The following is a 13,372-nucleotide window of genomic DNA, read 5'->3' on the forward strand; positions in this document are numbered from 1 at the left end:
TATAAGAAATAACAAGTGCCACTAGTAAATTTATTCAAAAGATAATTTACTAAATCAAAGTAGCAGAATAGAATTTTGGTTTTCATGTGATTATTCACTTTCATTAAATCCTATGGTTTTATTTCTTACTGAAAACAAAAGTGATATTATGGACAAATATAATTATGAATGAATCAATATTGTTTCATTCTCTCAAATAATCATTTTGCAGGCAATTATTGAGTCCCTGATATTTGCAAGACCTCATGCTTCAATGTGTGTCCAATTTATTTGATGTGTACACTTAACAACAAAACTAGGAAGGCAATATACTGTAATGATGAGAGCCTTCACATCTTCCATATGTCATTTGAAATCTTACCTCAGATGCTTTGGACAAGTCATTTATCTTACATTTCATTTTCTAAAATAAGGATATCAGTACCTATCTGACTGGCTTGTAATGATGATTAAGTAATGTCTATAAAGTGTTTTGAAAACTTTAAAGAGAAATATAAATAAAAGTTCTTATGATAATATTTTGTCTTCTATTAGCAATTAGCAAGTATTAATTACTAGTAATTACTATGTACAAGATTGTGTTCTGAGCACTGAAGATACACATTCAAGAAAAAAGAAAAAAAAATCCATACCCTCAAGAAACTTACATTCTAATGAAGGAAGAATTCATGTAAAGAAAAATCAATGAAGGAAGAGAGGGAGATATTATATTTACTAGTGTATGATTTGGGAATCTAGAATTTCTGGAAGAAAGCAGGGAGAAGAATGAAGGGGAAAATCAGTCTTTCTCTTTCAGAAAATGAAGACTTTAAGGAAAACTTTGCAAAATAACCAAAGAGATGGTGTACTTTGGTGAACTGTTTAAAGGCTCATAGTATGCTCCAGGGTAAGGAGACCCCAGGCTCTCCAAGAATTTCCAGGATTAGATAGCAGGAAAGGAATGATTTTGTAATCAAGAAAAGCAAGAACAAAGGGGAAGAGAAGGGGTTGATGTGTCTTCATAGAGATATATTTTCAAAATAATGCCTTTATTGTTAAATATTCATATTCCTTTGAAGCAGTTTTTACTAAAATATCCATTCTCCCCAACCTTTGCTTCACAGGTAGTTTATCCTGAAAAATAACAACAATAACAAAACAAACACAAAAAACTTAGCAGTCCCCAAAGAGAATCGAAAGACTTAAGATAGGTCTTATGTATTATGCTGAATATACATGGGTATCGAAACAATTTCTATTACAAATGATGAAACAAAAGTGAAAATGAAAAAGAAGTAACTGAGTAAAGGTGTTCCTTTCTTCCACTCCTGGGGAAGAAATCAAAAGGAAATCTGCACTCCCTTTCAATTTAGTGGGGGTCCTGGATGTTTTAAATTGCAAACAATTTTGCCGCAATAACCTCAGCTCATTTAGAAAGTGAGTTTAAAGCATTGGGTTTTTAACTGACCCTGCAGGGAAACTCAGATTTTTCATTTCCTATTTCATTCATAAATTGATGCAGTAACTCCACAAAGGTACCAGTTTTTTTAAAATTTAATGAGAAAGGGGTGGCTACTTGGCACAGTGGATAGAGCACCAGCCCTGGAGTCAAGAGTGCTTGAGTTCAAATCTGATCTCAGACACTTAATAATTACCTAGCTGTGTAGCCTTGGGCAAGTCACTTAACCCCATTGCCTTGCAAAAAAAAAAAAAACTAAAAAGAAATTTAATGAGAAAGGAAAAAAAGTTTTTGTATTGTGTATGTGTGTGTGTGTGTGTTTATGTGTGTGCCCATGCCTGTGTGTTTAACGGCAGTATTTCTAGTTTGTTGGAAGAACTAGGAATTTAGGTAGTTTACCATATCCTGATTTCATGCTTTTTTCCTTCCTTTCCCTCTAAATATAACTTTATCTTTAATTTAGGAATGATGAAAAGGAACAGAAGATATAAAGATTGTTTATTTTCATTGTTGAAAACTTATGACAGCCTTCTGCTGGGGTTACCTACAATAAGAACAGTGCTGTAGATATTATCTGCTAATGAATGTTTTTTGTAAATATGGTTTTGAGAATAATGAAAATGACTTAAATATTTAGCACTATGTGCTGGACCAAAATTGCAAATGGGTAAAGGAGATACTCTTAGGGCTGAGTAAACCTTTGAATCTCTCCTTCTTTTGATTGAACGAAACCAAATCATAGAGCAGTAGTTTCAAATAATTACTTTGAGGTAGTTCTGCTTGTTGGGCCCTTAGAAAGATTGTCTGCAGGGGCCCTGATGAACAGAGAGAATGCGATTTTCACATATTTCAAAACCTTACAGTCTAATATCACTGGCGGTCTTCAATGGCTGTTGTTTTGATGGCAGGATACGTGGCTACTGTGGTTGGATTTTGATTGTTCCCTAGGAAGCTGATGTAGAGAAGGAACCCAGCTGTTACCACCCCTGATACTGCCAATTCAGTGAGAAAAATGTGAAAAACATTGAGAGATTCTAGAATAAAACATGGACTAAAATAATTTAAGTAACTATAAAGGCTGTCCAATTATCCCTTTAACTTGGACATAGACAAATACTGAGGCAACTAATTAATGACAGTAACAACTTTGATAAAGACACACATGAATTATTTTGTTAAATGTTCTTCTAAGGTAACCTCAAGAATATGCCTTGAAGGGAAGCCATGGTATACAACTACAAGTGGATTTAGGATTGAAGAATTGACAGGGAAGTAAAGAATCAGAAATACAGGAAGAAGGATCTCAATGTCAATTTTCACCCATTTCAAAAAGTTGTCTAGGTTTCACTTTTATGTAAAACTGTTTTCAAGTTAACACACATAAATGCAGTATTATAGACTTGAATGTTTTTTGTATATGGAAAGATATAAAGTGGGAGTCAGATCTTATGTGGCAGGTGCTGTGTATATCTCAATTCATGGAGAGATTGATCCATTATCTCTCAGTCTTATCTTCTTTATGATTCTTTATCAAGATGTTGCATCATATGGATCATTGAAAATTTCTGGTTTCTAGTGTCTGCTTACAAATCATTAGTTAAGTCATTTGGGTTGATCAGAAGGCTGGCTTTTCCCTTTAGATTTAAGAGTTGTTTGTGTTGACATGAGATTAGATGGAGACCTAAATAAACCTAGGTCCATCTACTAGCTACTTTAGATGCCTTCCTGAGTATGCCCACTCAGTGTTCTAAAATATATTAGAATGAAAGGGAAGAAAGGAATATTCTGAGAATCTTTATACTTTTTCTTTGGTTATCCAGGGATAAGCTAGATATAAAGATGTTTCCCAGTGAATGCTCTACGTTTGAGTAGGAAAGAAATAACCCAAAGGAAAACTGGTCAGGGGAGGTATAACTACCTCAGACTACATATGAATTTGAGCCAATTTCTGAGTTATATCCAACCTAGAAAATCTAGAAAAATGATGGGTGGCTTTAAGTATTTCAAAGGTTTTTCAGGCAGATAAGGATTTATTTTTCTTGCCATGAGAGAGTAGAAATAGGAACAATTTCAGAGGATGATTTCAACTCAAAATAAAGAAAAGTTTGAAATCTATAGAATTGGTTGAAAGTTGAATGAATTACAGAAAGTATTGACTTGTCCTCTACAGAATTTCTTCAAGCAGAATGGAAATAATCACCTATTGGGATGTTGTGGTAGGACTTCCTGTCCAGATGTAGATTACACTAGACTTTGTGTGTGATTCTTGAATCTCATGAAGAATTTTTCAGTATTTTTTATTTATATACTGAAGTCCTTCCTTGATATCTATGACTATGAAGTATGAACAATGGCAATTGCTACCAAAGCTAATATTGCCAAATAACAAAAATTTGAATTTTGTTAGAACAAACCTCAGAAAAGATAAAGTTGATTGTTGACCACATAGTCTGAGACAATTATGATTAGAAAAAGGACATGCATACACACACACACACACACACACACACATACACACATGTTAATGAGTGACTATATATATATGGCTATATGGATATAGTGCGTAATGTGCACAAATGCAAGAGTGTGCAATTCAATATACATATGTACATATATACATGGACAAACATGCACACATATACATTCCTTGCTCAGGAAGGATAAACTACAGCAGATATATAGACAGGTATAGGTATAGAAGACAGTATAGGTACAGGTATTCATATATAGGTATAGGTATAATGATGGTGTTCGTCTTTAATCTCAAAGAAGACTATAACATCAGGAAAGTGATGCCATGACAAGCATGTGAATTGGATTTGAATGAGGGAATGTTGTGCTAAGTCACCAGTCTCATTTTCTCCTCCAGAGTCATCTGAATCCAGTGGCCATATATCAATCAGGAAGACTGGAGATGGTTCTGGATGTAATACCATCATGGTTAAATGTTTTGCCCAAGGTGACATAGCAAATAAGTGCCTAGTGTCTGAGGCTGGATTCAAATTCCTATCCTCCTGACTCCAAGACCAGTGTGCTTTGCACCCTTACCATCTAGCTGCCCCTGTTCTAGGTCTAATTATAGGCATAGATACAGGAATAAGTATAGATAGTTGATAGATGATATAAAAATATAGTAGGCAGCCAGATGGAGTAATGCATACACTACTGAATCTGAAGTTAGGAAGCCCTGAGCTGACCTATAATGTCAAATCCTTGTTAGGTGTGTGATACTGGACAAGTCAATTAATCCTGTTTGACTCAATTTTCTCATCTAAAAAATGACATAAAGAATAAAATAATAAATCTACCTTTGAAAGAAAGTCACAAATAGGATCACAATGAGTCAAAACCCATTCAACAAAGCAGGCAAAAACACCACACACACACACACACACACACACACAGAGACAAACACACACAAACATTTGCAAACAAACAACTGGGTGGCATTTTGGATAAAGCATTATTGAACTTAGAAACAAGAAGAGTCATCTTCATGGATTCCAGTATTAAATCAGAAAATTATTAGTTTATTAGTTGTGTGATTGTAGGCAAATCAATTATCCCTATTTGCCTCAGTTCCTCATCTATAAAATGAGCAGGAAAAGGAAATGGTGAACCAATCCAGAATATATGTCAAGAAAAACTCAGAATGGGGTCATGAAGAGCTGGACATGACTGAAATGACATAACAAAATATATGGTGTATATCTGTGTTTGTATGTGTGTTCATCTCACAGATATATGTCCCTCACTTAAATAATCTATCAAGACATGACAGCTTTTGATTTAACTTTTTCTGTGTGTCATGGACATCTTTGACAATCTGATTTTGACTATGGATCCCATTATATCTTTAAGTGATTAAAATAAAATACAGAGGATGACAAAAGAAACCAACAGCATTGAAGTACAACTATCAATACAATAAAAAATAAGTTCCCAGATTTATGACTTAGAGATATTAAACAATATGGCTTTTATAAAACTATATTTACTTTTAAAGGTATAATCATAAGTAGATAAACTCACTGGAAGCATAATCTGTTGAAAACTTAATCTCCTGAAACCTTAATCTCCTTTCCTCTCTGTACCACTTTAGTTCCTAGGGCAGGGCAGGGATTTTGAGTGCATAGGTTATCTTGTTTCCCAGAGAAAACTCTGACTTAAATACTAGCAAGAGCCCAAGTCCAAACCTTCCCTGAGATGTCATACCTTTTCAGGCTTCCCATGACCGGCTACCTGAAATTCTATTTCCAATGAGGCTATGAAAGTTGTAAATGCACATGGATCCCACTTGGGATGTGAAACCAAGTATATCCAACACAGAGCAGAAACAAATAGTTCCCCTGACTGATTTCTCCAAGAAAAGGGGTATTTTCCTACTGATCTCACCATATTTACTTCTTAGTGTGCATACTTGGCACAGTAGACATAAAAAAGGAAAGAAGATAGAAAAAGAGACAATTTTTCAGGGTATCAAGTTTTAAAGATACAAGCAGAGAATCAATCAAATCTAAATCAATCCGTGTGTCAGGTGTCATGGAAGTCTTTGAGTTAACTCTACTGAGCATCTGCAAAAGATCCCAGAGATGCCCATGCCATAGAAACATTGTGATCTGCTTCAATATGGAATATCTCGATTAACTTAGAGATACTTTGAATACTGTAAGAGCTATTTATCTATATTGTCTTGTTCCCTTTTTGAATATCAAATCTTATAACCTCTATGCAGAAAGCTGTGAGTCTGATCTGCCCCATCTACCTGCCCTTACAATTAACCCAATGTTCAATTTAGGAAATGAATAATGGTGGTAGAAATATCTATTCCCAGAGGAATGCTGCTATCCCCATTAATAGTAGCTGCTCTGCCTTTTATTATAGGGATGCTAAGTCCTAAGGACTCTGAAGACATGCTGTTAATGAAGGAGGTTCAAAGTCTGCCTAGTGCTAAAAGTCTGGAATCACATTAAGTAACAAAGTCTAGCACTGAAAAAAGTAGTGAAACTTTCCTAGGTAACCATAGTGGTTTTAGAGTGAAAAGGAAAAACTCAATGCATATATATATATATATATATATGTGTGTGTGTGTGTGTGTGTGTGTGTGTGTGTGTGTGTACACAAAAATATGAAAAAAGAAAAATCTTTTAGTTCAACAATCATTCCCTTTCCTTATTTCTCTCTTTTTCCTTGAAAATTTCCTAAATCTTTTCAAAATCACTCTTCTTAATACATGCTCCCAAGGTATGAGTCTATAAATTAATAAAAAAGTATATATTAAGCATTTATCATTGTGTTAAATACTGGGAAAAAAATATTTTTTGAAGTAGTTCCTACTTATGGTTATCTTGCATTATAATAAAATGAAAAATCATATGTAGAGGTGACCAAGAGAATTATATTCCATAGAGAAACCTATATACATACATTCCTCATCTTCATCCAGCACCTACAGTGCTACAGAGCACTGGCCTTGGACTAAGAAAGACAGGAGTTTGTATCAGGCCCCCAAAACAAATTAGCTTTGTGATCCTGGGCAAGTTATTTAACCCTGATTGTCTCCCATCCAGGGCCATCTCCTGTCATCCTGATTCATATCTGGCCACTGGATCCAGACTTTTCTGGAGGAAATATTGAGGCAGGTGACTTAGTACAACACTCCCCTCATTAAAATTCAGTTCATTATATGTAATGGGGATAAACTTAGAAGCATTCCCAATAAGATTGCATTGAAATAAGAATACGTATTATCACCACTATGGTTAAATATTATTCTAGAAATGTTAGCTTTTATAATAGAGAAGAAAAAGAAACTAAAGGAAATAGAATAGGCAATGAGGAAACAAAACTCTCATTCTTTGAAGATGATATGATAGTATACTTAGAGAATCAACTAAAACACTCCTTGAAACAATTAACTCCTTTAGCAAAGTCTCAGGATATGAAATAAACCCACATAAATCATCAACATTTCTATTTTTTACCATCAAAATCAAGCAATAAGAGACAGATAAATTACATTTTAAAATTGTAGACAATATAAAATATTACCTGCCAAGACAAACCCAGGAATTCTATGAACACAGTTACAAAAGACTTTTCATACAAATGAAGTCATATCTAGACAACTAGAAAAAATATCAATTGTTCATGGATCAACTGAGCGAATAAAATAAAAATGACATTTATATATATATAGATTAGTATATATATATATTCAACAACACAACAATAAAACTCCTCAAAAAGCAAATAACTGATGTAGAGAAAGTAATAATCGCATTTGCCTAGTGGCACAAGGTCTAAAACCATATTATAAAAATGTCAATTATCAAAACAGTTTCATACAACTAAGAAACAGAGTGGTAGATTAGTGGAATAGATTAAGCACCAAAGAAATAACCACAAATGACTATAATGATCAACTGTTTGATAAACCTAAATCCTCCAACTGCTGGGATGAGAACTCACTATTTGACAAAAACTACTGAAAACTGGAAAATAGTATGGCCAGAAGTACACTTAGACCAACATACCAATTTAAGACTGAAATAGGTACATGATTTAGGCAAAAAGGGTGACACCATGAATCTTTTAGGAGAAGAAAATACCATCTACTGGTCAGATCTAGGGAGAACAGAAGAATTTATGAGCAAACCAGAGATAGAAAATATTACAAAATGCAAAATTGATAATTTTGAAACAATTATAAGGAAAGCCAAAATCTGGAACACATATTTACAGTCAGTTTTTTTCTGGTAAAGCTCTTATTTCTAAAATATATAGAGAAATGAATCAAATTTATAAGTCATTGTCCAGTTAATTAACATTCAAAGTATATGAACAGGAAGTTTTCAGATGAAGTTAAAGTTATCTATAGTCATAAAAATATCTTTTAAATAATGATTGATTAGAAAAATGCAAATTAAAATAACTCTGTGGTGTCACCTCATATCTAACAGGAAACAAAGAGGTTAAATCATTGGTCCAAGGCCACAAAACTAGGAAATGTCTGAGACAAGACTTTAACTCATTCCTTGAACCCAATTCATTGAGTCATGTAGCTGTCTCTGAGTTACTTTTCCTCTGTCCTTTCCCCCCATTACTGAGCAGGTGGAAGAACTATCTAAACATTTATCTCTTTCACTAAACAGGTGTAGAAAAGAATTATACTCACCTAGCAAATTTATGATGTGTTTTTTAATGACCCCTGAGCTTATTCCTGGAGATAATCTGCCTCTGAAAAGATGAGGTATGTTGTGTAGTGGATAGAGTCTTTGATTTGAGGTCAGGAAGGCCTAGGTTCCAATTACATCTCAGATAATTTTAACAATTGTGTGACTCTAAACAAGTTACTCTGAGATGCTTGTATATGCATGTTGGCTTTTATAATGATTATTAATAGTTTTCATAATAGTAATAGCAATACAAATTCTAAGAAGAAATAATCAATTTCTCATGCCCATCCAACCTTAACCCCTGGGTTGCTATCATTTGTATTCCAGCAATCCATTCCTCCTTGATAGAAAGAATCAAGTAAGGAAGAGAAGTTTCTTTAATTCTCAACTCTTTTGGAGGAAAAAAAATTGTCTTTACAGTGAAATAAGCACTTATCTTTCTTCTTTTGGAAAGACAGGGAGAGGGAGAGAGAGAGAGAGAGAGAGAGAGAGAGAGAGAGAGAGAGAGAGCGAGAAAGAGAGAACTACTCCTGGAGATGTCCAGATTACTGAAGTTTTCCATTCCGTACCTCTATGCCAGATTTGTGATTTGCTTCTCAAACTTGATTATTTTCATTTCTTGGGTAACTAGGTGAAGCAGTGGATAGAACATTGACCTTGGAGTCAGGACAGAAATTCATATCCAACTTCAAACACTTGATACTTTCTAGCTGTGTGACTTTGGGCAAATTACTTTACACTAATTGAGTCACTTCCCGGTCATCTTCAGTTATATTGATACATATATAGTCACTAAATCCAGATGGCTCTGGACAAGAAAGTGAGGCTGGTGACTTAGCATGGCACCACCTCACTCAAATCCGATTCCCATACTTGTCATGGCATCACCTCCCTGACATTGTGGTCTTCTTTGAAAATGAAGGGCAAATATTATCATTATTATCATATTGACTAACATGATCGAAAAGAAAAATGATACATTTTGCAAAATATAAGGGTCACTAATGCATTGTTGATGTAGTTGTGAACTGATTCAACCATTTTGGAAAGCAATTTTAAATTATGTCCAATGGACTTTAAAACATACCCATTGATCCAGCAATACTACCTACTAGGTTTGAATCCCTAACATATCATAAAAAGGAGAAAAGAACCAACAAAAATATTTATAGCAGCTCTTCTTGTGGTGACAAAGAATTGGAAATTTAAAAGATGCCCATCAATTGAGGAATGGCTATAGAAGTTGTGATATATTAATGTAATATAATACTATTATAAAGAAAATGATGAGCAGACAGATTTCAGAAAAGCTTGGAAAGACTTGCCTCAACTGATGCTGAGTGAAATGGGTTTAACCAGGAGAACATTTTATACAGCAATAGCAAAAATGTATAATAATCAACTATGATAGACTTAACTCTTTTCATTAAACAATGACCAGAGACAATTCCAAAAGATTTATAATAGAAAATACTATCCATATCCAGTGGGAAAAACATGGAGTATGAATGAAGATAGTAATATATATTTTTTACTTTTTTATTGTTTTTTTCTTTCTCATATTTTTTCTCTTTTTTCCTGATTCTTTTTGAACATGAGTAATGTGGAAATATGTTTATCATGATTGTACATATATAACCTATATCAGATTGCTTATTTTGTTGGTGAGAGGGGAGGAATGAAGTGAGGCAGAAAAAATGGAACTCAAAGTCTTGCAAAAAATGAATGTTGAAAACTATCTTCACATTTTACTGGAAAAATAAAATACTATTAAGTGCACAAAATAACAGTTGGGAGTCTAAGTAAGATGGGGATTGGTATAGATGGAATCAAATATAATTGTGATTTGAAATGAAAATGTATAGGAAGAGAATAAATAACTTATTCTGGGAAACTTGGCCATCTTTAACATACTAAACATTAATCTATTTTGCCTTTTGTTATATTTGATTTAGATTTAATTTTGAATATTATATAATTTCCTGAGATCTCTAATGTTCAAGTCATGAAATGATAACCTCTTAGTTATCTACTGTGACTAAAGAATTAAAAAGAAAGAAATATCAAAAGTTAAAAGGGGAAACAAATGGATTCCAGGAGGAATGAAAATAAATGGTATGTATTTGATCCAAAATTTAGAGAATGGTGTAAACAGAATAACAGAAAAAAGAAAGAAATATCAAGGGTACAAGATTTGAAGAATATTAAAATAATAGGTAACAAGTAAAGAGACTCTAAAGTGCCATAGATGAGATGCATGAATCGATTAAAGAAAAGTGAGATATATAGAATCAGTAAAAAATAGGCCAATCAAAGATATAATTTTGGAAAATAGATTAATGAAAAAATTAAATCTAAAATCATCATCATTGTTATTGTTCTATGCTTTGATATTTTGTTTTATGTGTTATTTCAGTCCTATCATCATAGCCTCAATTGGTACTGATAATAGTTCATTCATATCCTCTCAATCTATGCAAATCTTAAATCCTCTAATGTGTCCTGTAGAATGTAAGAAAATGCAATTTAATGGTGATAAATTCACACAAATGAAAACATAAATTACACAAATATGAATTGGAAAAAGCATGGTCAGACAATTTTGAAAAGAATGTATAAAATGGATAGACCAGCTCAATGTAAACCAAGAGGTCAAGCACAAAATATTAGCCTTGTCACCAAATTCCTACATAATTTTGGTCAGTTATTTTTTTATTTTTCAGAACAAATTCCAAGCTCATGCTTGAGAATACATAATTAAACTAATATTTGTTATTACAAAGGATTTTATTTCTCAGTTTTGCAGTTTTCCCCAAATGTAAAATAGAAACATTGAATAATCACTAATGTACTTTCTACTATATCTTGTTATTAAGCCCTTCCCATTCTTCTGACAGTGCCAATATTCATGCATGCATGAATGTATGTTTATATCTGTAAGTTAAATGAATAGTCATAGATATACATATGAATCCTTATCTGTGAACACAATGAACCCCATTCATATAATGAAAATTCTTTGAAATAAAGGGCTTATCGCTCTTCTGAATTTATATCCACAGGTCCTGGAAACTGGTAATTTCAAAACTATATATAATTTGCTGATATTTGTTATTGTAACATTTTACATAAATGCTTGAAATAATAATTAATAAAGTAAGGGATCTCATATTCATTCTACTAAAAAGGAATTGTTCATATTTTTACATTTTGTGCAATATTTTATAATCATTCAATAAAAACATCATATAATGCTTCAATAGTTTATAGAAACATTCTAATATTCCAATATTCTGAGAAATAGCTTGAATTGTACAATTATTTATGGGTATGTGTGTTTATACACACATACAGACATACATATAGTTTTTATAATACTTTGGTGATAGGGTAGGATCTAACTTATGATTTGAATTGCTGTTAAGGTATCATAATGAGAAAATACTGATTAACAAAATTTCTGCATCTTTGTAACCTACTTTGGAAAGTTTGGGACATGCCCAGAATTGCACAGTTTATAGGAAAAATAGACAAGACTTGAACATATGATTTTCTAAGTCTGAAGTCAATTCTGTATCCTCTATGGCACTGTTTTTCATCATTTCTATTCTCATCTGATTACATTTAAAAGAAAGTTTTTATGAGTTCAAGGTCTGTCTTCTTTTGTCTGTTTCCTCATGGTTAATCATATCGTACCTTACACCTGACAACTTAAGAAATAGTTGAAGTGACTTGAATTGAATTTATATAGGACTTTAAAGTTTGCAAAGTTCTTCACAGAAAATTTTTCATTTCACAAGAATAATAAGACCCAGTTGTCCTTTATTCCTTGTCCATTTCTGTGTTTCAGTCTATTTATTAATAAGCACTTATTAAATGCCTACTAGCTATCAGGCACTCTGCTAAGAAATTGAAAAACAAATAAAAGCAAAATTAACCCATGCCACCAACGAGTTTATAATCTAATGGAGTAAAAGACACATAGAGAGCTATGGACAAATATAAACAAATAAATTAGAGACAATCAATAGAGAAAATGTATTAGGATCATAAGGGAATAGAAAGATTTCTTTCAGAAGATGAGATGTTAGTTTTACAATTCTCTATGCAACATCCTGAGGTGAAAAACTGCATCTTTCTGCATCATAACTTACTGAACATAGCTTCTATTAATTATTTGATGTAATAAGGGTAACAAGGGGGATTTTCAAACTCAACCCATGAAACAGACAATTGCTACTCTTCCATTTTTTTAAATCCTCTGTTTTTATGCTTCCATTCCTTTGTACCCTTCGACTTGCTGTGACAAAAGTGCTGAATGTTACAAAGGAATGTCTTAATTCAATGTCAAGTAATAATAACTTTTTCTGTTAATGATAAGCTGAGAAGCTAAATATTAACCACTTTTAAATACATCTTATTTCCACCTTCCTAGTGCTATTTAAATAAGTTGCCACTATGAATTTCTTTTTAATATTCATGAGTAAAAATATATAAGTATATAACACTCTAATGTTATTATGGAACAGAAAAGCAAAGTAAACCCTGTGTTTGCAGTTATGGTGCATCATTAACTATGTTCAAGTGCTACCAACATTTCAAAGTACAGTATTTACCTGTGAATGATGAATCTAGGATGAATATGAAATCATTTATAATGCCTAAGTGCAATGGAATAGGTAAATTATAGTGTATTAACCTTCACAATGAATTCCCTTATTTGGGGAATTGGTATCATAATGAGCTTTTTAGAGCA

Source organism: Macrotis lagotis, chromosome 6 (assembly GCF_037893015.1).
Source record: "Macrotis lagotis isolate mMagLag1 chromosome 6, bilby.v1.9.chrom.fasta, whole genome shotgun sequence".
Classification (NCBI taxonomy): domain Eukaryota; kingdom Metazoa; phylum Chordata; class Mammalia; order Peramelemorphia; family Peramelidae; genus Macrotis; species Macrotis lagotis.